The 26,792-nt window shown below is 43.4% G+C and overlaps 1 protein-coding gene across 25 annotated transcripts in view; it reads right to left on the bottom strand.

The window, feature by feature from the left end:
• Positions 1–26,792, bottom strand: part of dlg2 (discs, large homolog 2 (Drosophila)) — a 255,544-nt gene that overhangs the window by 151,676 nt on the left and 77,076 nt on the right. The gene's annotated exons all lie outside the window — the stretch shown is intronic.

The following is a 26,792-nucleotide window of genomic DNA, read 5'->3' as shown; positions in this document are numbered from 1 at the left end:
AGAGGCAGGAGAAATAAAAAAAAAAAAAACGTGGGCCTCGAGTCACTCGTGTTTTTACACTCTATCATGGCCACCTGTCAACTCTGGGTACCAAACTTTCACCGCATTGGAGATTTTAGGAAACCGGATTATATTTTTACCTTCAAAACGTCAGCAGTTTCTCTCTACGGTGACCTTGCCACTGACCTGGATGCCTGAATAATGGATTTAACCAATGCAGGGATGAGCCCAGCGGTTTCACCGGGGTCGCGGTAATTAAATTATGCTTGAAGAGGCGAAGCCACATGCAAAATGGCGCGGGGTGGCTTGGGGGCTGATGATAATGTCATGAGAGACGGTAAATGGTGAACAGCCGGTTATGGAGGAATAGAGCGACTGGCCAAGAGACAGGGGCGAGAGGATTACACAATCTGCCTGCCTGACCTCTGACCCTGCCTGGCGCCCCCCTCTCTGTCTGTAGGACGTGTCATGGGACTGTCTAATTGCTTCTCCCGCGTGACACTTTAGAACGCACAGTCTTTGCCTCTGTCACATACACAGATATACTCGGTCCCTCAAGCTCAGGTTCTGCAGGCTTTTTGGGGGAATTGCTACTGCCTGTCTGGACATGTCCGGTTTCACAGCAATGCACGTGAATTCTTTTGTCAACTTCCAGAAAAAACGTTTTTTAAGATTTGAAAGAAATGTTCTAATCTGCAAATCTGCAACGTGACCAGTGCGGTGCGGTACATGCAACTCCCGTCGGTGACGGAAACGTTTTCGGAAGCTGAAACGAGGCCGCTCAACATTTTGCAGGATGGTGAATTTCACGAAAGACAACATTAACTGTTGAAATTTGTGGAAAGGAACCGGACAAAATTGCAGGGCTGCGCAGAATTCCCGGCGGCTGGGTGGATTTGCCGATTGACAAACACAGAAACACAACGGCGACTGAATGAACCCTTAATCTATACGAGTGCACACGACCCGCCCTGATTTATGTCATTGCCTCTATTAGCTCAGTCATATTCTGGGCGATGGGACCATTCGGGTGAGTGATGGTCACAGGGCTGGCACTTGGGCGCGTGCCAGGCTCTGCAAGCGATGAAACCCACTCTGAGGCAGCCGCGCCCGTAAAAAGCGTCACCGAACGTCGAGGTCCACTCTCACCTGGAAGCAGCTGCCGCGGTGGCGCTTCAGCAGCCTCTCGGTCAGGCTCTGCTTCCACCTACAGATGGTGACGAGCGAGGGCCACTTGATGGGACCCACGTCGGGCGCGCGGCCCTTCAGCACCTCCATGGAGAGGCGCTTGCACAGGGCCGGGGACCCTGGTCGCGCTGCGGGGGGGCATGAGGTTGGGGGACGCTGCTGCGGTGGGAACTTCTCTTTGGGGCATCCATGTCCACAAGCATGTAGCTCATCCTGAGGAGTTTTCCAAATGATCACCAGAGCTCCCGGTCCAAAAAAAACTACAAATAACCGGCGCACATTGGCTATAATCCCGGCTGCTGCTCTCGGGCTGCCTGGCCTGAGCTAATCTGGTGCTGCATGGCTACAGGAGGGGAAACACACACACACACACACGCAACAAGAGCGGTGACACATATTCAATATATCTGATAGGGCAAGATGGACGCAGTGGTAAGAGGTAAATCAGATTTGATTAGGCAGGGGCCGGCCCCTGATGTAAATCGCTGGGAAGCGTAATTAATGCCAGAGGGAACCCTGCTGCGTCGGGTGGCTAAAACTAGATTAGAAGCAATCAATGGTCTGATGGAGCAGAGTGCTCGCTGACCACAAAACACACACACACACACACACTCGCACGTCAGGGCACAGTCACACACGCACCAGCGGGCCTAATCCGGGGAAAAAACTGACATTAGAAAACGGAGAGCGTCACAAGCGGAGTGAAGAACACACTACCTGGCCTCCCACGGGCCGGACCAGAAAGGAAGGTCAACTGGGTTGAGGCGAAAAGGACAGGGATTCTGGGAAATAAAAGCTTGTGGCGATTAGAGTAATCAAGGGACATAATAACATCCGGGGGGACAAGGCGGCCCGAAGTAAGACGCGATAATGGTCGTCCCCTCTTATTCTTGGCCTTTCCTCATGCACTGCTGTGCTAATGAATGTTTGTTGCTGTGCTAAGAGCAGCAAGTGGCTGTGTTAATAGCATCACGGAGAGCGTGCCCGGTTGCGCCGGCTGATAATGACTGCAGCAAGAGTTCGCAGCTCGGCGCAGGAGACGCCATGCTGTCTGCCTCTGTTACTGTGTGAATGGGAGATTATCCAGCCCTGGACAGCTAGAGATAAGAGAGCGAGAGGAGGTGCTGGGGACGACGAGGGGAGGGTCTGTGGTCGTGCCCGGTATAAAATGGAGCAGAGAAAAAAGGCATTTTTATTGCATTATACCGCGTCGCATCAAGCTGACGGCAGTTTCTGCTCATGTGACTGTTCAGTATGGATGGTGGGTTCTTCCTCACAGCGGATTGGATTGAACAGGGTGGGAGGGGGGCTCCAAAGTCTCCAATGGAGGATGAAATGATGGACTCCTCTCATCTGTTATATCGGTCAAGTCAGCAAGGCTGTTAAGACCAGCTGAGCCAAGCCAAGAAACTAAGCAGGCTGCTCGAGACAAAGGATCCACGTGAGGAATAGGTTCATTAAGAACTCAAAAAACTTGGTAAACAAGGTGCTCTCAGATTTGCCTGGAGGCTGCTGGTCCTGGGCTCCATCGTATTCAACATTACCCCTGACGGACGGACTTCAGCTCCCCAGGAAACTGCGAAACTCTAGAGAGCCGAGGCGTTTGAACAAGCCATCACAGTTTCATTTCTGATTGTGTTCATCTTTTAAAATAATTTAGAAGCACAAGGGCATTATTGTCCACACCAGTGTGTCATGAGGACCATGCACACGGCGCATTCCTGCCACACAAACGTGACATATGAACTTGAACGGGAATGGGTACTGAGGAAATCTATTTGTAGCAGTTAAATACTTATTGGAGAGGTTATCGGAAGGTTTTTACTTTTTATTTTAATTTTTGGTCAAAATTGTGTGTGTGTTTTTTTAAGCTTTTTTTAAACTCTCTCTAAAATGCAGTTATTTATATGTCAGTTATTTATATGACAGGCGGTTTCGAGATTCTCAGATCATGAGCATTGTATTAATGATCATGTGACAAGTTGAATGATAAATTACTTTGGTGTCAAAAATTGTGAACAAAAAAAAATCTAAAGTGCTTTTATTATCTATGCAGGAAAACAAGTGTTTAGACAACATGAAAATGGAAGATCGATAATTTGTGAATATATTGTGCAGTAATGGAAGATCACAAATGATTGAAGACCTTATTTTTAAATGTCTGACAAATCCACAGGAACTAAATATAAGTGAACTTTTTTTTCCTTGCAAATAATACAAACTCTAATGAACAAAAGCCGCACCAGGATTCCTCATTTAAGTCCAACCAGCGGGGAACATTAAAGGCTGCAGGAAGAAAAGGAGGCAGGAAGTAAAGAGAACGAGAGAATGAATGAGAGACGCTCCATCCTTTGGACATTGCTTCACGAATCCACTCATGCCCAGCGCTGGTCATACATTCAGCAGCTGCAGCAGCAGGTAAATGAGATGCTCGGCCCTTTGAAATAAAGTCGGCACCATAAAGCACAGATGTTGGGGGATGTTTGCAGGTGTGGCCTTTTCAGGCTGATGCTGCCTTCCTTTTGAAGTTGCAGACCCGTACACCAGCCTATCAACAGTAATGGAGAACGAGTAAACAGTCACTTTGCCTTTGAGAAACTGCACAAATGAGAATGGAGCACAGCTCCCTGCCTTGTCTCTCTGGCTCTTCTCGCTGCTTATCCTTATTACTGCGTGTTTGCTCCATAGGTGACACATTAGAAACATTAACAGTAAAGCATTCATGAGAATTGAGCAAAACCTGATGGAAAACAGCAAATAAAAACTGGCCACATATCCCTTAGTGGCAATGATCAATCTGCTCTGTTCTTGATACACGAACATTGCTGTAGATCACAATGTTGTCACAAATTTGACAAAATGTGGCATAAAATAGGGCGAATGAACTCTTTTGTGCGTTATAGAGATAGTTTTGTTGTGCAGAAATTGGATTCGATGTGTCGTAGGTGTCACACGTGTTCATGCTTCCAGGCAGATTTTTATTACTGACAGTACATATAAACGGATTAGCTATGAAAATGTCTTCATGTCACTATGCGGGATGCAGGACACCCGGTCACCCTAAACACACACCGGAGGATTTATCACGACATACTACTGTTCTTCACTGTCTACATCCTCTTCTGGAGACAAATGAATGAAAAAGACAATGAATCAATAATGCTGGCCTGCAAACAGTATTATTTTAATCATCAGCACAAAGTTAATTCATATTCCTATAACACAACATGCGTGGCAGATGGTTCCAGATTAATCAACCTTCATAACGTGTGAGATTTGTGTTCTGTGTGAAGGTTGAAAACATACCTTTAATTCTGCTCAACGTGACATAACGCATGTGGCACATAACCATGACAAACCAAAACAAATGACTCCTTCTTTCCAGAATATTACTACCTGTGCCTGGAACAGTTTTGCTGAGGCATTTTAACAAGCAGCTATAAAAAAAAGAAACAACTTTCTAAAATGCTGCCTGAGCCTCAGAAACCCAGCGTACACTAGGGCGGAGCAATTTTAACAGATATTACCATCTGTATTATGGAAACATAACCGTACATATGTTTACAAATATAAACATACCACAAGTTGACAGTGACAGTTATGTGGGCGTGGCTTTAACTTAGAACACATCTAATTGATGAGCATGATTGTCTATCACTGCAACGTAATTAACGTTTCCACCAACTATGGCGCGCTGCACCTCACACAGGCTTCAGTCAGATGCTGTTGCCCCGCCCAAAGGCATGTGTGAGCTGCCGCGAAGAACCGTAACGGTTGCATCACCACCACGGTGAGCCACGCCCTGCTCGCTGCCTCGCTTCTGCCCGCCTCCCCAACGACCCAGGGGGTCACCAAAGCCGCGTTCTGTCACTCACTGACCGTCTCCAGCCAGCCCAGCATGTCTGTGCACGCGACTTCTCGCAGCAACCCTGACATTAACCGATGGAGCACAGTCTGTGGTTGCAAAAATGCCCCCCCTTCCATGCCGCAAGCCTTGAAAATTTAATAAGAATTCGTAAACAAATGGGCTGCTAAATCTATCAACACTAACAACTTTGAAATTGGCCTAAAGGGTTTCTAGTGTAAGTGCTGAGGGCACTACTGGACGTCCAGTAGATCTATCTGCTGATTAATCGCTGATTATAAGACCATTCCCACCCTTTTGCAGCTAATTTACAGTATTTTTCAGCCTCCCGCACGCTCCTCGGATTTTTCTATTCCCTTGCCGCCGCCTGTCAGCCCGTCTCACTTGCAGACTGGGCAAATCAGATGTCTGGCCCTGACAGGCCATCTCCCTGACAGCCAGCAGAGCGGCGGGGCGATGGGCCAATGGGAATATGCCAACGTGTTAAATATGAGCGGACTTGTTTAAGAGGCGCCTGCTGCGCCCGCCACAAAGGTCCCGAGCCCCAGAACTTCACCATAAATCCCTGCGTTCTTTATTTATTCAGGTCTAGGTATATCATTGTGAAAAAGATATACCTATAGCAGCTTTGATCCGGCACCTAAAGGTTTGGAGACGCTATAATACCTTGCAGAAACCTACAAGTGCTAATGAGGACCGTGCATGTAGGCTGAGGAGCAGCAGTAGTCCAGTGAAGGAGAGATTATAATTAGCCTGTTGCAGCTCTGGTGATGTCCCTCGGCACTCCTCCGTATGCTGGTCATTAAAAGTGTTCTAATGAAGCTTCTGTCCCGCGCCACTGCAGTCTGAAAAAAGTGCTGCTGATTCAAATGTTAAGTGTGCTGGTTCAGCAGGGGTATCCCCACTTCCCACTGACATCTCAGAGCATATAGATCAAGCACCTTGGTTTAAAGACAATGCTACACTGAATCTTTGAATTCGGAACATTTATTAATGAATTAAAACGCTTTGTGGGTTGAACCTGGGTCTTCTGGTTCATATGCGAGGGTTTAACCCACTAGGCTACTCCCAACTTTATGCTAGTGAGGAGTAACATTGTTCGAATTTAAATATTAGAACAAAAGTGTTTTTTGTTTGCACATCATTATAATTCACGTCTAAAAAGTAGCAGTGACGTAATTCTGTCTTTAGCAGATCTACTGGTGCTAATGTATACAGTGTGTCTGTTTTTCATCTACAGACTACAGACAATATATGCAGGCACTATATGCTCACAAGGAATATAGAGAATTAAAAACTGAATGAATAAAAGAAAATGTTTTACTACTATATTAAAAAATTTATTAAGATGCTGAAATATCCTACTTGGGCTCACTAATAGTCTTTTTATGAACCGATATTTGATATTCAAGAAATGACTATTTCAACTGTGCTTCAGTAGAAAGTGATGAGGATGGGTGGAGCAAGATGCAGTAAACATTGCTGGGCGGTGGTGTTGGGGTTCTGAACACCACTCTCTCCACTCTTCTCTCTCTCTACTGAGCAGGGATTGGCAGGTACTGGATTTTCTGACCATCAGATCTTTAGTTTTTCTACAGGAGACAGGCTGTACAACCAGTTGATGGACCTCTTCTCTGTATGACATATCCCCGATAAGCCCCATGGCTGTGATGTCTTCTGCAAATGTGATGATGTGGTTTGTGCTGGTGCTGGAGGTGCAGTCATGGTGGAGCAGCATGAAGAGCAGTGGACTTGAAACAACCCTGGGGGCACCAGTGCTCAGCATGATGGTGTTTGAGCTGCTGCTGCCATGTCACTAAAGTCCCATCGAGCACATCTTCTGAATTTACAGAAATGAACAGAGAGAAACAGACTCCTTGCCAGTTATAAGTATGTTGGAGAGGGGGAACTAGCAACACACTGAGCACTTGGCTATATTTGTTTTTGTCAGCCTGTCTAAAATTTAGATTTTAGTTTTTTACGTCCAGACTTATTTTAATCTAGTCAAGCTTAAAAATAGTCAGCATTTTAGTCTTATATTATTCACAATTATCCATGACTATTTTAGTCTAGTTTTAGTCATTTGTATTTTAGTCTCTTTTTTCAGTTCTATTTAACACTATATCAATATAGTAGTCAATATGGTACAAGTACATAGTAGAATAAACATAATTAAAACAAGGTTATGATATTCTATTATTGTTACCTTATAGACTCAAGAATACTCTAGATTAGGGTTGCACAATAAATGTAATCGCAATCGTGATGTCAAATCATATGATTACAAGAATGCAAAATGATGTGATTTATATTTTGAGAACATGGACTGAAGAGACAATATATTATCTTTCAGTCTCAAGTCAAACTGGCACGGTAAATGAGCAGTCAGCAAACACAAACTTACGGTCTATAGTACCTATCCTTTCTGTATGATTCACTGCTTGTAAATCTGTTTTGGTGATCGATTAATGTGTTTTGAATGTTGTAAATAGTTTTACCAAATGTAAATTTTTTATGGAATGTTAACTTGATTAGCAAATCTCGGCCACCATTGTCAGGTGATGGTGAACCTGTATAAAACCCTGGGGCTAACTCCTGTTCTTCCGAGGCAGGTGGTGAGTCAAATAAATGCAGAGTATTTATTATTGGAAGGGGTTTATTACTTTTACCCAAACACCACACCTCCATCGCTGCTCTCTTAAAGCATCCCACGTTTGTGCCCTGCCACAACAGCAACCTTCTGAGTACAGGTCCGGTTCCTTACCCGCTAGGCCATCACTGCCCTATGTGATGACTGGCAGCTCTCATACATTCTACTTTAGACCCCCACCATTCAATACAGCCTGAACTGAAGGTGGACCCTGGGCATTAAGGTGCTCTATTCTGCAACAAGGCAAAACATTGAAATAGGGAGTTAATAGGGAGTGTGGAAATCTCTGTACTATACTATAAGATAGAGGTGCGAGAGGTGCAGGCTGTTCTGGAAGGAGTGCGACTCGGACAGGACAGCTCTCTCTGTACAGCCTGTGCTGACGACAGCTCTCACGCATCGACCTCAAGCTCCACAGCCCTCTCTCTCTCTCTCTCTCTCTCTCTCTCTCTCTCTCAAGAGCCATTAAATAATGAAGCACATGCACACGTACTGGCAGACCTGGAGAACACACACATCCACCCCCTCCCTGAAGCAGTACAGCCTGCGTCAGCCTTGAGCTCAGCCAGGGTCTCGGTGCGCCACGTGGGCGTCCTCTCTTTCAGCTCCCAAAGCCTCTGGTGCTGACATGAGGTTGGTGGTTCCCAAGCCCGTTCAACAACAGACCCCAGCAACGCCATCACTCTCGTCTCTCACCACCAAGGCAACTAAATCAGCCAATCACAGGAGCCTCTCTTTGAATAAACAGTGGCAGGATGAGAACAATGTGAATTGGTCAGGTTGACCAGAGAGTCATTGTCTCTCGAGGTGGAACATTTTTCTTCTGTTGTCAAAAAATGAAAGCAAAAGGGCAACATCTTTTTGTTTGACTACAAAATTCTCCACTAAAAGTGTGTAAAGGTTCTGTAGAAAGTGTGTAGAGTCAATAAGTGAAAGAGAAAGTGTGTAGAGCCAATTAGAAAACAAGTGTGATGCTTTGATGCAAATGAACCTTGTGCATTGGAGAAACGACAGCAAGAAAAGCCCCAAAAGGCAATGGTTTTGCAGGTGGTTGTCAAGGGCAATTACTCTACTCTGTTTGTCCTGGTGTCCTTGTCGATACTGGTAGCACGAGGTCGTACTTCCTCTACAGGTATTCCAACCCTGCGTGCCACATCCATGGTTTTACTCAAGAGCATGAAGAACATACCATTGGACTAGATAAGGAGAGCTGGACTGGACCATAAGAGAGACGAGCAACAGCAGAGTCAGACGAGCAACAGCAGACTTCTACAAAATGTGAATCTCTCTGACCAAAGGAACAGAAAATATCAGAACTGGCTAAATTGTGAACAGAACTGTAAATGTCTATAAAATGACATATTTAAATGTGACATGTTCTGCTCTTAGGATTTAAAGTGGTATAGTTTTGTTATAGGTAGAAAAAGAGCCTCGCTGTCAATTTCTCGACAGTCCACAGAGGATTAAAACAGGTTGTCCTGGCCTCACATTATTAGCATAAAACTCAAATGAAGTAATGTTTACTTCATAATCTAATATCAGGAAATAAAGAAGAAGTATATGTGGGAACCACTGGATTTCTTTCGGTGAACTGCCTGAAATGCGCCTTTCGAGGATGATGAGGAATACTTTTATTTCAACACTGATTGCCAGAGCTTTTCTACAATGTACCAAAGCTGCCATCACAGCTGTCACTACAGCCAGGGAAAAAATCGGGATTTTCATTAGCCTTTTCTTTTCTTAAGAGCATTTTGTGATGGCTGTGCACCACTGCTGAATCACTAAATGTAGCCTGAATCATCCTGCATTGTGAGAACAACAGAAGGACGTATTCTTGTATAAATGCTGGGAACAACGCAGACACACGCCTTTTGTTAAACAAATCGGAGTGATAGGATCCTTTTTCCAGAAAACCAATTTAAAAAGTCATCGCAATGTGATAAATCTGATGGAGGGAAAACAAATGGAGGGTGGAGGTGGTGAAAGCTTTCAGGATTTAATAACATTGGGCCTCAGTGGGGCTAGAATTTGTGAAGCTGTACAACTCACAGCTGAGGTTTTAGTGCCGTTGCACAAAGAACATTTAAACAGGCACAGAACATATAGCACATGGTCCATAATTTCTAATCTAGCCTATGAGACCAACTGTATTGTCATAATTAAAATGAACTTAAACTGGAACATGGATTACAGTATAGGGTAAAAAGAAAAGAAAAGAAAGTTCCATTGTAACAAAATACAATCACTGGATACGAGCAATAAACCACTAGGGTGTTACAAAGTGTTCGTTAAAGGGGAAAAAAATTCTCACAAATATTTTAACTTCAAAACAACCTCATAAAAATCCTGGTAGAAGAAGTTCTATGTTTTCTGTGTGCTTTAGTGACATAGGAGTGGAACAGGATATTGTTGTGCCATGGAGGGTTGAGAAGATGGACGAGCAAAAACGCAACATTGAGTGAAAAAAACTGTGCAATGGCCAAAACCAGACAGATTTCAACTCTTAATGCATGTAGCACACAGGAAACAGTGCAGGACCACGTCTGTGTCCTGCTGGTGGAGTGGAAACTGTTAGTGATCAGGACCCAACACTCAGGCGAACGGGTGCCACCTGGGCATCATGTATATGTACAAATGGGTTATTGGGAAACTAATGTGTGCCAAGATGTAAAATCCCACAAAAAGGAACTACATCCGACATTAAACCAACAGGTTAAAATTATCCAGATCTGTATAATTTCTTGTGGATAAAAGTGCCAGTGTTCAGATTTAAAAAGCTTTCAGAGAAAAAAAACAGCACCCTTAAAATGCCCATGAATATTGATGGATAGGAGGGAAAAATACAAAGTGAATAATTTCAGGCAAATTTCTGTCAATTTTTATTATCAAACCTTTTTGTGGTAATCACTACCTCTATGAAATCCATTTAATTCTATTTAACAGCTTTGGTGTGATGGAACTAAATCTTTAAAAGCCGAAAGATGAACATATTTATTTGTAGCACAGTGGATTTACATAAAAAGACTATTAGTCAGCCCAAGTAGGATATTAGTAGTAAAACATTTTCTTTTATTCATTCAGTTTTTAATTCTCTATGTTCCTTGTGAGCATATAGTGCCTGCATATATTGTCTGTAGTTATAATGAAAAGTAGCACAATGAAAAGATTAAATTCTTGCAAATGTATTCTTCGACGAAAAACGGACACACTGTATACATTAGCACCAGTAGATCTGCTAAAGACACAATTACGTCACTGCTACTTTTTATACTTAAAATGAATGTACAACAACACCTGATATGGACAGTCGTGACTAAATGATGATGTTCCTATAGCCTGCGGTGCAAAATACTGCACGGCCACTATATTCACACAAAATATAGTGGCCAGAAACTGCATTAACAATGACAAAAAGACACGGACAATTATAATAATGTGCAAACAAAACTAATTTTTGTTCTAATATTTAAATTCCAACAGTGTTACTCCTCATTAGCATAAAGTTGGGAGTAGCCTAGTTGGTAAAACACTCCCATATGAACCAGAAGACCCAGGTTCAATCCATACTTACTACCATTGTGTCCCTGAACAAGGCACTTAACCCTGAGTGTCTCCAGGGGGACTGTCCCTGTAACGACTGAATGTAAGGCGCTCCGTAGAAGGCAGTCTGATAAATGGCGTAAATGTTAATGTAAAGTTATACTTGACATTGTTCTGCCGTGTTTGCTGTCAGCTCACTGTCACTGTTACTGTCCTGCTCGTTGTGAACAGACATGTTAACAACGGAGAACTTACGGAGTTGGAGATGCCCTGATTTGTAGGTGTAGACACGTATGGCTGGGCACATGCTAGCACTTGCCCTGATGGACAGAGTAAAATATTTACTCTTAGGACGAGGAACACCTCCACACAGTCCTGAGAAAAGTGGCCAAGAGTAAGGTTCTTGAAACAAAACGGCACGGATGCCATGGATTTTCTCAAGTGGAAAGTACATCAAACAGTCATTTAAATGAGTGAAAATGAAATTTGCTCCCTGCAAGGCCTTCGCGTGCGAATAAATTCTTGTGGAGGAATGGTTTCTGGTGATCGCGTAATGAAAACAGTCTTCCCCCCCAATTTGATTTGTATCGCTCTGCTGCTTTCCTCATCATAACAGGCTTTGCTGTGCAACAGGTGACTGCGGGATGCCCAGCTTTGCATGGTGCCACTGTATTAGCAGCAGCACGTCTGTGACTTGATGCCGGGTCACGCATCGTGCCTTATGAAGTCAACGCGGGACAGGGAATGTGCTTTGTTTACGACTTGACCATATGAATCTTATTGATCTGCTGTTGATCCCTCTCGATCTTCCACGAGAGCGGACCGGCGCGGTCATTACCGGGACAAGGAAACAAACCTTAGTCACAACGAACATGGCAGGAAGTAGCAGCTCACCAATTAGTTTGCTCTCCAACAGCGTTCAGGGCGCCAGGGCCCTCAGTGCTCCTCGCCGCTGCACGCTCAGCTTCACCGGCAACGGGTCAGCCAATCAGAGAGCACCATCGTTACCTTCAATCTGTCTGTGCTGAGATAGACAACCTGCCCTGCTTCGCCCCCAGTGCACATTAGCGTTCGCCTCGCCTCACACCCAGGGCGAGCTGGACGGTGGCAGCCACCTCGGTGGCACATTCATCCCCACACCGCCACGTGCAAACGCTCTTCGATAAGATGCGTAGGAGGTTCTTGCCAAGTCTGATGACTGTGATGAATGTTGGTGGCTCTAGAAGGCAAGAGTTTCATGGCCAGATACTGCTGCCCAGCAAATACCTTCTCTCCCCTCAGAGACCATTGATTTCCTCTGGCATCTGCGCCATAACTTCACATCTAAATCCTTCCACAGACGAACTTTGTGACATTAGCTGTCAGTCCCGTGATCAGAAGGTTGCCGATTCGAGTTTCGAATCGCCAAGGTGCCACTGAGCAAAGCACCGTCCCCACACACTTCCCCCAGGGAGCCTGTCATGGCTGCCCACTGCTCACCAAGGGTGATGGTTAAAAGCAAAGGACATATTTTGTTGTGTCACCGTGTGCTGTGCTGTGTATCACAATGATCACTTCACTTTCACTTTTGTAGACTTTTTCCCTACGCTGGAACGACCGCATACTTCTTGACTGCTTATGGCCTCCTCCAGAATGAGTGGAGAGGAGTGGAGTGAAGTGGCAGTCCCTCCGGATCAATAATTCCTCCTCCCGGCCGCCCAGGCTCACGAGCGCAAGACCCTCGATTCCCAGACCAAAACAGCCAGGCCTAGTGTTGCTAGGCAGCCGCTTGCAAGACGCTTAAATGAACCTGGCGCTACAACAATACACAAAAGCCACGACTTTCTAGCTCATCTAGGACTCCAGCCCACATGGGCTGCCCGCGCTGACAAGGCTTTTCACAGCGTTGCTGAAGGCCGACGCCGCTTTTTAAACCTGTTGCAGAATCTTTTATTTCATTTCAGGTGGGAGCGTCACTCCATCAAAGAAACAGAGAACGATTCAGAGACGCGCGCACACACACACACACACACACACACACAGGCAGAGTGAGGCTCCGCACACTCAGCACATCCCTGAGCCTCATTGTTTTATGGAACATTCAATGAGAGGCAAGACCTGGCATACACCATGTTCAATTTGTGCTCCACTTACAAGGGAACGGTCTGGCACACAAATACCCACTAAGCAAGAGAACGTCCCAGACTAATCTGAGACATGGCTGGTTTATCTCCTCTGCACATGGAAGAGAAAAAATGCCATTGGGACACACCAGGAAAGTAATATAGAGATTAGGAACAAGGAGGAATGAAACCAAAGGAGAGATTAACAGGATAAGATGCAGTTAATGAGAAAGACACAGGCTGCAAGTAAACCTGCTGTAAGCCTGGGGGTCATAACAACAGGATCAACTGGTATTACTCGGACTCCTCAGACGGAGATGAGGTATCGGACAGATTCTGAGCAGAAAATGCTGGATCACTGAGCTCAGAGTGATTAGGACCTTAATGAGACACATGATTCAATACCAAGCATGCTGGGAAGAGCAGCGATATTTAATGCCATTGACTGACCCATCCGCAGGTCTAGAAATCCGGTTGAAAAGTTTTTTTCACAACTAATGAACAGCAGCAGCAGAATTATATTTGTAGAGGAATCCTTACCTTTTGCGTTTTGCCTTTCCGGGCATTTTGTACCAGCCTCCTCCCCAGCTTTTTGGCGTACCATATAGAAGCCAACATTACGCTGATTAAACAGCAGCTCTCAGAACAGAATTAATCTCAGAGACTCCGACCGGCGTCTCGTGCCACCGTCTCGTCCTCAGCAGCGTAATCCGGCAGAGCCGAGGCGAGTGGGACTGAGAGAGGGGGACGACAGGGTAGAGAATCTGTGACTGGGCGCAGAAAAGCCAGAGCTCTTACTCCCCACCTCTCTCTCTCTCTCTCTCTCGCTGTCTCGCTCCCTCCTTCTCTCTCGCGCTCAGTCACACACACACACACACACACACACACACACACACACACACACACACACACACACACACACACACACACACCTTCACGCCCACAGGCTTAGCTCTGCCATCCACAGGTTTATTTACACATTGCCAGCAGGAAGGGCCGGCGATGGTGTCTCACTAGCCAGCCACCCAGTGCTGAATGTCTGTCTGATCGCTGGTCCACTGAGGGAGACCTGTGATGGAGAAACGTCTCCAGCCGTCAAACTCCCGCTGCACCTCTGCCGCATCTCCCCATCCACTCTTCCGAGGGAAATCGATAGTTTCCCAGGCAGTCCTCTTCCCACACACACCTGAGGCCCTCCGGGGGTGGGGGGTTCGGCGGCAGCAGGCTCTGTACAGTACTGACCACCTCATTATTTTCACCACATTATCAGTGACAATGGCCAGGCAATTACAACAAAAACTCCCATTCAGTACAGCCCATAATAATCTATTTACATTAATTCATGACGCTAAATTAAGACTTTGTTCAACCAATGAAACTAATCCAAATAAGCAAGCAGAATAACTGGCCAAGAATGTCATGGACAACATTTATGCCATAAATGTAAATGCACGGTCCCCCTGGAGACGGTCTTGCTCAGGGACACAATGGCAGTAAGTGGGGTTTGAACCTGGGACTTTTGTGTTCTTTTTGGTTCATAGGTGAGTGTCTCAACACCTCCTGCACCTCTACTACAACACATCAATATTTGAAATGAAGTCAACCATCTAGACAACCATACAATATTTCTCCAGTAAGCAAAATAACTACAACAAAACCACACAAGCACATAAAGGACAAGGCAATGTGCAAAAGACACAACAGACTACACATGTGAACAATTACAACAGTGCAAGACAGGACAGATGACACTGAAGCTGACAAATAACAACACTGTTTTGAGTACAAATAGGTGAATGATCTCAGTTGTAAATTATGGGCATGTAGTCTTTTATCACATTGCTGTATTCAACATGACAGAAAGACCTACCATCTGTCAATCTCAGACCTCGTTATTTAAGACCCACCTCACTCTGCAATTGACATACAAATTCCTGCAACTGCTTGACCATTCTTGCAACACCATGGCCATGCGTACAACTAGCATTTTCTAGCATTTTATCACCCCCTTTTGCTCAGTGGCTTCCTGTGTTGACTAGTATTGACTCATGCCAGGTCTTTGTCTTTTAAAGCTGCTCTTGTATAAGAGTCTACGATAAGTGACCTCACTAGTGCACCAGTGGGAGGCCACAATGGGGCAGTGGTGGCCTAGCGGTTAAGGAAGCAACCCCGTAATCAGAAGGTTGCCGTTCTGCCAAGGTGCCACAGAGGTGCCACTGAGCAAAGCACCGTCCCCACACACTGCTCCCTGGGCGCCTGTCTTGGCTGCCCACTGCTCACTCAGGGTGATGGGTTAAATGCAGAGGTCAAATTTCACTGTGTGCACCGTGTGCTGTGTATCACAAGTGACAATCACTTCACTTTCACTTTCATGATGACCCTGTCCCACCAGGTGGCACCAACTCATGGTGTGATTGTCCTAATTACGAACATGACTGATTGTTTTGATCATTCGGAACGGTATATATGTTTGCTTTCCCCTCACTCGCCTGTCATTCATTACTCCTGCTTAGATGACCCAAATGACAAGCCATTTTCTTTTGTTTAAATGAAAACATTTTCTGTTTTGCTCTGTCATGTGCTTTGGCCTTTAGCCGCACCGGCAATATACACTCCCCTGTCTGCATTCATTGTGGCTATTTATACAATGAAATTAATGTATTTCAATCCAATAAACTTTATGTGATGTGTGGTTATAATGTTGCTGAACACAGAGCTGAGCAAGTGAAGCAGCCCCAGATCATAACACTGGGTCTATGCCGAGTCAAGTCATGGTAGGACACTGCAGCCTTTTTACAATCAGCCTCACGAGAGGCTTTCTAATGGACACACAGATGTTCATCACCACACTTTTACCTAACAGTGGCTTTTACCTTCACAGACAATTCCCAAATAAACAGAGCTGTGAGGTCAACTGTCCATGTCATGCAATTTGACTATTTATATGATTTTCAACCACATTTTTCAGCTGACATGACTGTTGTTCACTATCCTTCCAGGTCATAATAAGTTCTAGAATTATTATTTTTTTTCTCATTTCAGCAATATCTTTAAATTGGTGCAGGCCAATAATTTGATCCTTCAGAAAAAGTGACATATTTCCCTTGGGATGTGCTCTCCATGCTTGTTTAAGAAATGTGAAGGGATTTGACCAATCAAAGAATCTTGTCTATTTACTCATTTCAAATCCACGATGCTGGAAAGACGTCACGTCTTCCCAAGTAAAGTAAACATTGCAGAAGCAGCGAAGGACGCTGTTCATTAGCACATAGAATCAACCCCCGTCACATCTCACAGCAGCCTCAGCAACATTAGAAAGCCCCCTCGATGGCTTCCCTCACAAATCAAATGCTCAGCCTGAGGGCGCCATGATGGTGAGGGCTGGTAACATCTCGCTCGTGCTTTCAGGAAGCGCTCAGAAATAGGGTTGCAAAGGGGCGGAAAATTTCCAGTAAATTTCCGAAAAGTTTCCGGTAAATTTCCATGGTAAGTTAAGCTTGGGAATTTTGGAAATTAATGGGAATTAAGGAGAACTAACTGGGAATATATTATTTCCAAGCATAAATATAAACAGAAATCATAAGAAAACCCTCCATGCAAAATGTTTTCAACAGATATTTCAACAGATTTATTTGTAAGTACAGTAGAATAGAACACGTTTCAATAACTTGTTTCATGGATGAATAAAAACAGAAATGTTGAGTTCAATATTACCATCCCCTAACCCCGCTCATTCAAAAATGCCCCCTGTTCAAAAATCTCCACAAATCTCCCATTCAAAAGGTTAAATGAAAAATACAACTTATCATCCAAAACGTCCCATTAAACATGCAAATCTTCCTTCAAGCAATCCTCTTCTCTCATTTTTGCTCAGTCAATAGACTCTTCCTGGACCTCATCATCATCCAACAACATGTCCACTTCCTCAGCATCCAACTCTGAGTCTTCCTCTTCAGTGTCACTTTCCATCCTTGTTGAGGATGGCTCTGTGTCAGGCTCAAAGAGCCGTAGGTTTGCCCGAATGCCGACCAGCTTTTCCACTCTCACATTTGTGAGCCTGTTGCGAACCTTTGTGTGGGTGTTCCCAAACAGTGACCAGTTGATGATGATGGTGGGATTTGGAGGAGGATGGAGGCTACAGGTGCAAGGGCCTCAGATTCACATAGTCCCTTCCACCAGGTGGCTGCAGATATGTGCTGGCATGACTGCCATATTCCATCCCCTTTCCAAAGGCCTTGCTTTGTTTGATACTTTGCCAAACTGCCTAGAACTTTGCCTTTATCGAGACCCAGGTAGTCAGACATGGCAGTAATGACAGTAAAGGCACCATTGATCTCTTCCCCAGAAAGTATGCCCTTGTCATATTTGGGGTCCAGCATGTATGCTGCTGCATGCACTGGCTTCATGCAGAACTCCCTCCGCTGTTCCAATGACTTGACCACAGCCGTTTCCTCTGCTTTCAGTAGTAGGAAAGTGGGCAGAATTGTCTGGATTTCTTCTTTGAGTTCTGCAAAAAGGCACTGGACATCTGACAAGATGGCACCATCCCCCTCTATCTTCGCTATTGCTGCTGCAATAGGTTTGAGGATTTTCTGACTGCTAGATACTCTTTCCCACCAACTTACCTCACTTGTTAAGTCCACAGGCTCAAATGTGTGCCTTCAATGCTCTTTGTCCTTCAGGCTCAAAAGTGTGGTCCATGTGCACATGTGATGGAGGCATGCACAGTGCCAGTAGGTGGTCTCAATAGCCATGCAGCAAGCATGTGCTCTGTACATGTGATTAAGGAATGGCATGGATATTCATGTGTATTTGAATTGCATTTGTTTGTTTTTGTCAATATTATGCTAAAATATACTTTGCTCAATTATATTTAAGTTCCCTAAGAAGAGCCAACCTTCAATTTTGAAAATTCCCAGTTTATTCCCATAAATTCCCATTAATTCCCGTTTATTCCCGTTTATTCCCATTAATTCCCATGGAAAGTTTCCATCTTTGAAAATTCTGGGAATTTTGCAACCCTACTCAGAAAGCTACGAGGAAAAATATATACACACGCAAGGGTGACCCATGACAGGCAGTGGACTTAGGCCTGGGGATTTAGCGAATCCTTCTGTCTCACAGTGAGCCTCACTACTACCATGATATTAGATGTTATTGATCCAGACTTGACTACTGCCACAATGGATCATATGCTTATCTGATCTACAAAACCTTTCAAAATTTTGTCACAGTGAAACAGGGAAACATAAATTCTTCAGTGCCTGTCTCCCTGACACTGAAGCATGGACAATGTTCGTGTTGATTTAGACAGAGAAATAATGAGATGTAACAACAACGAAAAAAATAGATTGAAGAGGCAGAGAGATCATTAAACACAATCTGCTGAGGCTAAAATAGGTCTGATAAATTATTATTTCAAACTTTCAAACAAAAAATAAATTCATCATGCCGTGTTATAAAATCAAACAATCTTCTATTAAATGAATGTTATATTCAGCAACAGTTAGTATCCTTTTATTTATCTCTCAAGCTCCACTCTCATGTGGATGGTAAATTTAATCCGGAGGGCATCTTTGTGGTCACCAGACGCATGAAATATCCTCAGCTTCCCAGAATTCCCCTGCCCACATCTGCTCATGTTCATCAGACCGAGGCTTAGCTCAAAACCAATCATCTGCTGACACCTGCTTGGAATTGATGGATTAACCACAGTGGACTACCAGCAGGAGAATCTATTCCCAGGACCAATCAATGACCACAGTAGGCTCCTCTGCAGCACAGGAACGGGACTCCTGGATTGATGTAGTTCACACTACCCTATAACCTGACATAACCGGAGAATGGTGTCCCTTTTCTGAGTCTTGGTTCCTCTCAATTTGTCTTCTTACTTTTGTTAATGGGATATTTCATTGCTACTGTTACCTTTTCACTAGGGGCTGGGGTCAAGTTATGTGCTTTTTTTTGTAAAAAGCACTACGATTAACTTATCGATAACACCAGTCAAAGGTTTGGATGCACCTACTCATTTATGACATTATAGAACACAACCGAAGTCACAGAGTATGAGGCGCACAGTACGAAGTCACATGTATGAAACGCACATGAGGTTATGAGGTAAACTCTTTTCTTCTCCACCAAGTTGGACAATGGGGGCAGTTTCCAAGGGTCCTGAAGGTTTATCCTGAACACTTTTTTATCATTCACTCATTTTAATCAGCAGCTCATCAAGCAGCTTTTGAGGATGACACTAGTGAACAAAGCAGCCATGAAGGTAAAATGATTCATGAAGGTAAAAAAAACAGATTCATCAAACACAAAAAATACTAAATATGCTTCTTGCATTAGATTCTTCAAAATGACGCCATAACCACCACAAAGTAGGTGTGCCAAGACTGTTGACTGGTAGTGTATGGTCAATTTATTTTAACAAATTATCCCTGTAACTGAATATCCAGTTTTAGATGAAATAATATCTTAGGAAACAAGCATAATATCTTTTAGCAGCAGAGGCAACATAATCATTTATCCACTATGACCACTCTCCATAAGGAAGCTACATACCATTATTGTTACCATTACATAGCACTAATATCATAAAATATCTATCAGGCAGTGCTGGCCTAGCACTTATGGAAGTGGCCTCACACCTGGAAGGCTGCGGGTTCAAATTCCAAACCGCCAAGGTGCCACAGCGTCCCAACACACTGCTCCCCGGGTGCCATTGATGGCTGCCCACTGCTCACTAACAGTAATGCATGGTGATGTTGAATCGTACACTGAACCAAGTAAAAACCTTTTAACGTCTGTGTTGTAGCGGTGCTTCCCTGCTGAATGATTTCGTCTGAAAGGCATTCAGATGCACTGATGTTCTTTAGACAGAACTTTGTATAAAACCCCCTGGAATGCAGCAAAATTTCACACCTGCTATTGTTTATATTAATTTAAGATGATGGCCAGACTTGGCAACGGTCTTGAGTGGATCCATAGCTTTTTCAGAAATATTTTTCACTAAAGTTCTAAAATCTGATATGGACTCTGGATCTGGATGTAGATATAGATCTTACTGAAAATACAATTCTCAGTACATGGCTGCTGGACATCTACACTGGTGCCAGGTCAGACCGATTTATGGTTGCTTTTGTAATTGTGGGGGGGGGCGGAGTTTACTCCACTCAGTGTGTGCTGTGTGATCATTCAAGGTATTGCATCAGGCACAAGAGTCCTCACTGCATCCTAAAAGTTTCTATTGATTTAGCACGCTTATAATACAATTTAAATTTTCCAAAGGCTGTGCAGTGCTCTTACCTCCTCTCCATATTTACCACGTGTCCCATAAATGTCTTAAGGAAGTAAAGACAATAATCTTTACTGAGGACAGATATGAATGCAGATGGGCATACAAGTATTCTGATTCTTCAGGAACAAAGAACATTCTCACTCAGTTCATTATTAAATCGTCCTCATTCAGTACTTGGCCATTGTAATTAAATGGAATTCACATTTTTCATGAAAAATGTATTTGTACAAAATATAATGTTTTTATGAAGTCCATTTAATGTAGGAATGGATGTGGCACATGTGACATTGTCTGGGTGTTCATGTTCACATAAATCCAAAATAAAAAACAGTAATATATAAGCAGGTACCAATGAAATATTTCAACTGAATAACAAAATCAATGTTTGCTAGACCAATTATAACAACCAAAAACATAAGAGCATTTACTGCCACCCATATCTGTTCCATAAACAGGAAATTATCCCTAGGATATGATCCTGCCCATTTATATTGATACAAATGAGAAACTAATTAGAATAATTGCTTGTTATAGGCCCAATTTCAGATTCAGAAATCAGTTTAATACCTAACTAATTAGCACCAACTCAATTCCATTGCAGACATGCCTGGGTTACTAAGTATCTTATTAGGGTGTCCTAAAAAGCACCGAAACACAACACCACCAGACTTCATATCATCATTCATACACGTACCTTTCAGACAGATCTCCTAATTGATATATGATGAGGGTGTAGAAAGTACAAAGTCAACTTCTGTTCCTCATATTGTCATATAAATCACAAAAAAATCATGACACTAATTAAACAAAATAAAGCAACAGTAGGGGCTTACAGAATATATAATATGTTCAACTTTAGTGGCCATAATTCATAAAAACAATACAAATTGACAAATTATAACGACTGAAATATAATGAGTTGTTCATTATTACACTGGCCATTTAAATTATGCTGCACCAATTTAATTAGTCCAGAGGTTCTCTTAATCTGTCCTAAATCTGTCCAGCTAAAGAATTTTCATTATTGACAAAAAAAGGCATTTTATTACTTAAACACACCAGCTTTCCATGCAGTTCAGGCAGCATGAGTTAAATCTTTAATGTCTCTGAGAGTTGGAGAGTACTCGGTGGCCATCTGGAGTGCTGGAAACACGGAAGGCGAGGCCATGCTGGTAAACAAGCAGCAGACTTCCCCAGGAGGAGAGCGTCCACACACCTTGCCCTGTTATCCTTGGCCTGGGCCACCTAATGAAGGTCGTTCGGCATTTGCATTCCCAAACGCAGCTGCACATCCAAACAAGTTGGTGCTGTACTGATAACATCATTTTATTATTCAAGGAAGGATGCATGTTCAAATTTAATAATACATTTTACTCATAACAATGAGAGACCATCACCCTGATTTCCAAAACAACCCATGAATAATTCAGCAACTACCAGTTGTTACAGACTTTGCACCAGCTGAAGGGTTAAATGAACCAGGCTCTACGTGAATGAAACTGTTAAATTAATGTGAACCATCTAAGTGGCGGGTGAAATGCCATTCAGCACCATGCCACGCCCACATCACAATATATCAAATAATAATGTATTGGCAGGGCCAGGCCTCCCAGGCTGGCTGTGCGCGCAACAGGTTGTATCCGCAGATTAGGAGATGTTCCAGCAGAGCTTCTACAAAAGCAGCAGGTTACACAACAGACCCCACACACATCCCACACAAAGCCATCAGGATTAGTGCATGTGGACAGCGAGGCTTAGCCTCAGATTCGACTGTCACCACCATCTCCGGCTAATGGGTAGCCATTTCTATCCACATCCATACTCAAATGCTACAGTTATGAGGCGCTCCATCAGCTGAGGTTCAATTATTGACCTGCTTCATGACCTTGACCTGCTATACACCACAATTCACAATCAATGGTGTCACAGACCGCCACACCACACTAGTGCAGAGACCTGAAAGGGAATGACTGATATCTTTTACTGATTACTGAGAGCATTATTCTCTTCCCATGATGCATCTCTTTCCCTGTTAAACACTCATGCAACCTTTGTAGGTATTTTGGGAGATGGTCAAGGGTAATGAGATGTCAGTGGTTTTAACGTTCCGCCATAATACACACAGTAAATAACGGCATTCCCTGAAAACCGTGTGATGTGTGCGGCATGCGCAGCATGAAATGAGTCCTCGGCTCTGATTGTTGTAATTGAGACTCACAAGCCATTAACAGGCGCCTGGTTTAAGGGGCGTTTTCGACATACAGTATATGAGCGCCATCGGCAGTCAGCAGGAGGCAAGCAGCAGCATGAGCTGCAAAAGGTCAGAGGTTCAGGGAAGCCGCACATCAAAGTGGCCCGTCTGTTGGCTCCCAGCAGGCAACTCTCAGCAACGTCTGCAGCTTTCTTACACAACAGCAGCACATGCACAGCGTGAAGAAAGGACACAGCCCATCATTTGCGGCATGCATACTGCCAAATTAGGCATTCGCTAAAACAGGACTGAGTAAAAGGCAGTTTTTGCTACAGAAGGTTCTTAAATTGTGACCCTTACAGGATATCTGACTGTTTCACATAACAGACACACATAAGCACTTACGCATTAATAGCAAATCGATTTCTGTGGATGACTTATCCCTGCCTGAGAGAGACTTTCCTGGTATCAGCTGGCAGCGCGGGATGATTTCAGGTAGATTTTCTGCAATCTCGCTTGATGGGGAGGAACTTCAGGCGCTCTCCCCAGTCCTGAAATTCCCTCTATGTTAAGTACAGCAGGAGGTCTGGCAGGCATGGTTGCTAGATACATTCTCTGGTACTTCCAATTCATTTTACACTGGGAAATGTGGCATGTGCACGGCCAGCACTGACTCTCAAATATACAGTTTTAGTCAAATTGTAGTCAGTTTGGACACACCTACCCTGTGGTGATTTAGATGGCAGCCATTTTGAAGAATCCAATGCAAGAAACATTCATAGCTGCTTTGTTCACTATCATCATCATCAAAAGCCGCTTGATGAGCGGCTGATTAACATGAGTGAACGATAAGAAGGTGTTCAGGATAAACCTTCAGGACTGTTGGAAACCGTCCCCGTTGTCTAATTTAAGGTGGTGGAGAGAATGGTGTGAAATGCTGCCATCACAGCAAAAGCTCCCTGATTTAGAGAGACACAAACTTTTTACCTTGTTTGCTATTGTTTTTAGTTCATTACAGAAGCTCACGTGTGTTATTTCACAGTCCAGTGTCTTCATTTTTGTTCTCTTATGAGAAAAATGCAAGATCCATAAATGAAAAGGTGACTCCATACGCTTGACTAATAGTATAAAACAGCCTCACACACAACAGGAGCAGATTCCAAGTATCTGTGGCATGAAGAGTCTGGGAGGGGGCATCGGTTCCAGCATTTTATGCACCACCTGGCAAGCCGCAGCAGGACGTGTTACAAACACTCTCGCCGCGCTGTCAGTAATCAGCGCCCCGAGTGTCAAAACGTGACGTGTCCCCGCACAGTCCACCTCCACAGAGACAGCTGCATCCGCATGATCAGACGGGCAGTGAATCAGTGGCTTTTAACAGGGAGACCCCTGCAATTTAGCGAGCCCTGTTAACCCCACACATTTAACTCTGTTTACAATGGAGCAAAATTACAATGATAAGTGCTGTTAGACTGAGCCAGGACCTCATTTCACATGGCATATATCCGGCATCACGCTGTATTCAGAGGAGAAAGGAAAAACCCCTCCTCCTCCTCAGTATATAAATGTTTAAAGGTCCTCTATTCTGTTTCTTTCTTTTATATTGGTCCCCTAATACTGTATCTGAAGTCTCTTTCCAAAATTCAACCATGGTGCAGAACTACAGCCACTTTGATCCAGTCCCACAATGACATTTCTCCAGGATGCGACGTTTCAGTGTCTGTAGCTTTAAATCCTAATTAAATCCTAATCCTAATGAGGAGGAGAGAGGCGGGACGAGGAAGAGAGCGGTCTATAGAAGGATGAGAACCTTTCCCCTTATGACAACATAAGGGGACAAATTCCATAATCGTTCCGATTGTGCAATAATCGTTCTGAAAACGTCTTGACGTCACCTTGACAGAATTAAAATGTGTCTTGTGACAGCAGGTGTTCTAATAGGATCAAAAAAACAGCACTGAATTTGGAGGTACACTGTCATGTTTCATAAAAGCTACTCTGTGCTTCAAGAGTGGCCAAAGCACTCTTTAAACTTATCACCATTTCTAGCCACTGCATGACCATAGACAGACTGGGGGACCTTATATTAATGTTCAATAATCACACAAAGTATAATTTTCATGAGTGAAAGTGAAATTGAAGTGATTGTCATTCTGAAGCACAGCACACGGTGACACAACGAAATGTGTCCTCTGCTTTTAGCCCATCAACATTCATGAAACCTTCTTGAGCAATTAGCAGCCTGGGGAGCAGCATGTGGGAACAGAGGCACCTTCAGGATTCGAACCGGCAACCTTCCTATTATGGGTCTGCTACAGGTCTGTTTCCTTACCCTTTAGGCCACTATTTTTCCCCCTGGATGCTACGGTTAACACCCCACTCCATTTTAAACATTCAACAGCACATAGTGAGGAACACTTAATGGATGACGGTCTCTCAAAAACAGAAGTCTCAACAAAAAAAAAGTCAAGGTTACAAAATAGTACCTGCAAATTCAGTGCTGTTTTTTTTATCCTTTTAGAACACCTGCTGTCACAAGACACATTTTACTTCTGTCAAGGTGACATCAAGACGTTTTCAGAACGATTATGGCAAACAGTAATGTGTCCTGATTTCGTATGTTTTTGGTGACCTTCAAATCATTTGTTATTTCTCACCGAGTAACATAGAAAATACGAGATAGTACCAAAGAAAGAGACTGAACTAAAGATTGAACCATGACTAAGGAAAAGTGGCTGCTACAAAAGTGTGCAGCACTGCTCAAGCTGCTGGAGACTTCTGGATTTGTATTATTCAAACATATTTTTTAGAGCATCAACACAAATTGTTTTAAAGACACATTTCTGTGAATCCAGCATCTCTGCAAATAAAATAAAAGTATGAGGCAGAAACAAGGGTTCTGCAGGTTTAAGCAAAATTTAAGACCTTTTTTAAAGGCCACTTTCATCAAATTTAAGACCTTTCATTGGGGTCATAAACTGCATTAGTCCAGGGGAGAGAGTTTTTCTCGGCAGAAACTGTGAGGGCCAGATGCTCTTCAAAAAATACAATATAAATAGCATTTTCTCTTAAGAAATATATAATATAATATAATATAATATAATATACAAATATATTATTTGATATGTTACTTTTCCTTCCAAGGGGGCAACTATGATATTTTCAGGAAAAAAAGTCATATTGTGATTACTGAGATCAATATTGCGATATGTGATGTGATAAATGGCTTAAAATTAATAATTACGAAATCCTTACATCACTGCAAATGTTATTTTTCAATATTGCAGCTTCATACAAATAAATAATAAATCAATCAGTAAGATTTTTTTCAAAAACAGATTTTTATAGTTATTTTTTATCTACATTTGACCGAACGTAATGTGAAACAAAAATATAACCAGAGCAAAAACATTTATTTATTAAAAAGCACATACACCACTTTCTCATGATTCTACATAAAAACCTTGCACATACACCACTTTTCCTCAAGTATCTACATAAGAAGCTTACATCTACACCATTTTTCCTCATGAATACACCACTTTTCCTCAAGTATCTACATAGAAAAAATAGTTGCACATACACCACTTTCTCAAGCATCTACATACATTCACTACTTTTTTTCCCCACACATACACACATCCTTCAAAAATGTAACATGCACAAAAAATGATGTGAATGTGTGTAGAAGCAATATGTGTGCTTAGAAAAAGTAGTGTGTGCAAGGTAATGTTATAATGACTGACCATGCAGCGAGTATTGCCATTGGCCGGCTCGCCCAGCTGCTCCCTCGCACGGGACCACAGCTCTAGACATCCAGACAGCACAGCGACAGCGGATTCTACCAATCCTGGGAAAATTGCAGGAACCACTCAAGATGAAGCACTGAGTCAAGCCATTAATTTAATTAACAGAATAACGGCATCATCACAGACCATGCTGAAGTTAGCACACGT

The sequence above is a fragment of the Denticeps clupeoides genome, chromosome 6, assembly GCF_900700375.1.
Source record: "Denticeps clupeoides chromosome 6, fDenClu1.1, whole genome shotgun sequence".
NCBI classification, from domain to species: domain Eukaryota; kingdom Metazoa; phylum Chordata; class Actinopteri; order Clupeiformes; family Denticipitidae; genus Denticeps; species Denticeps clupeoides.
This window is presented reverse-complemented; position numbering and strand designations above follow the sequence as displayed.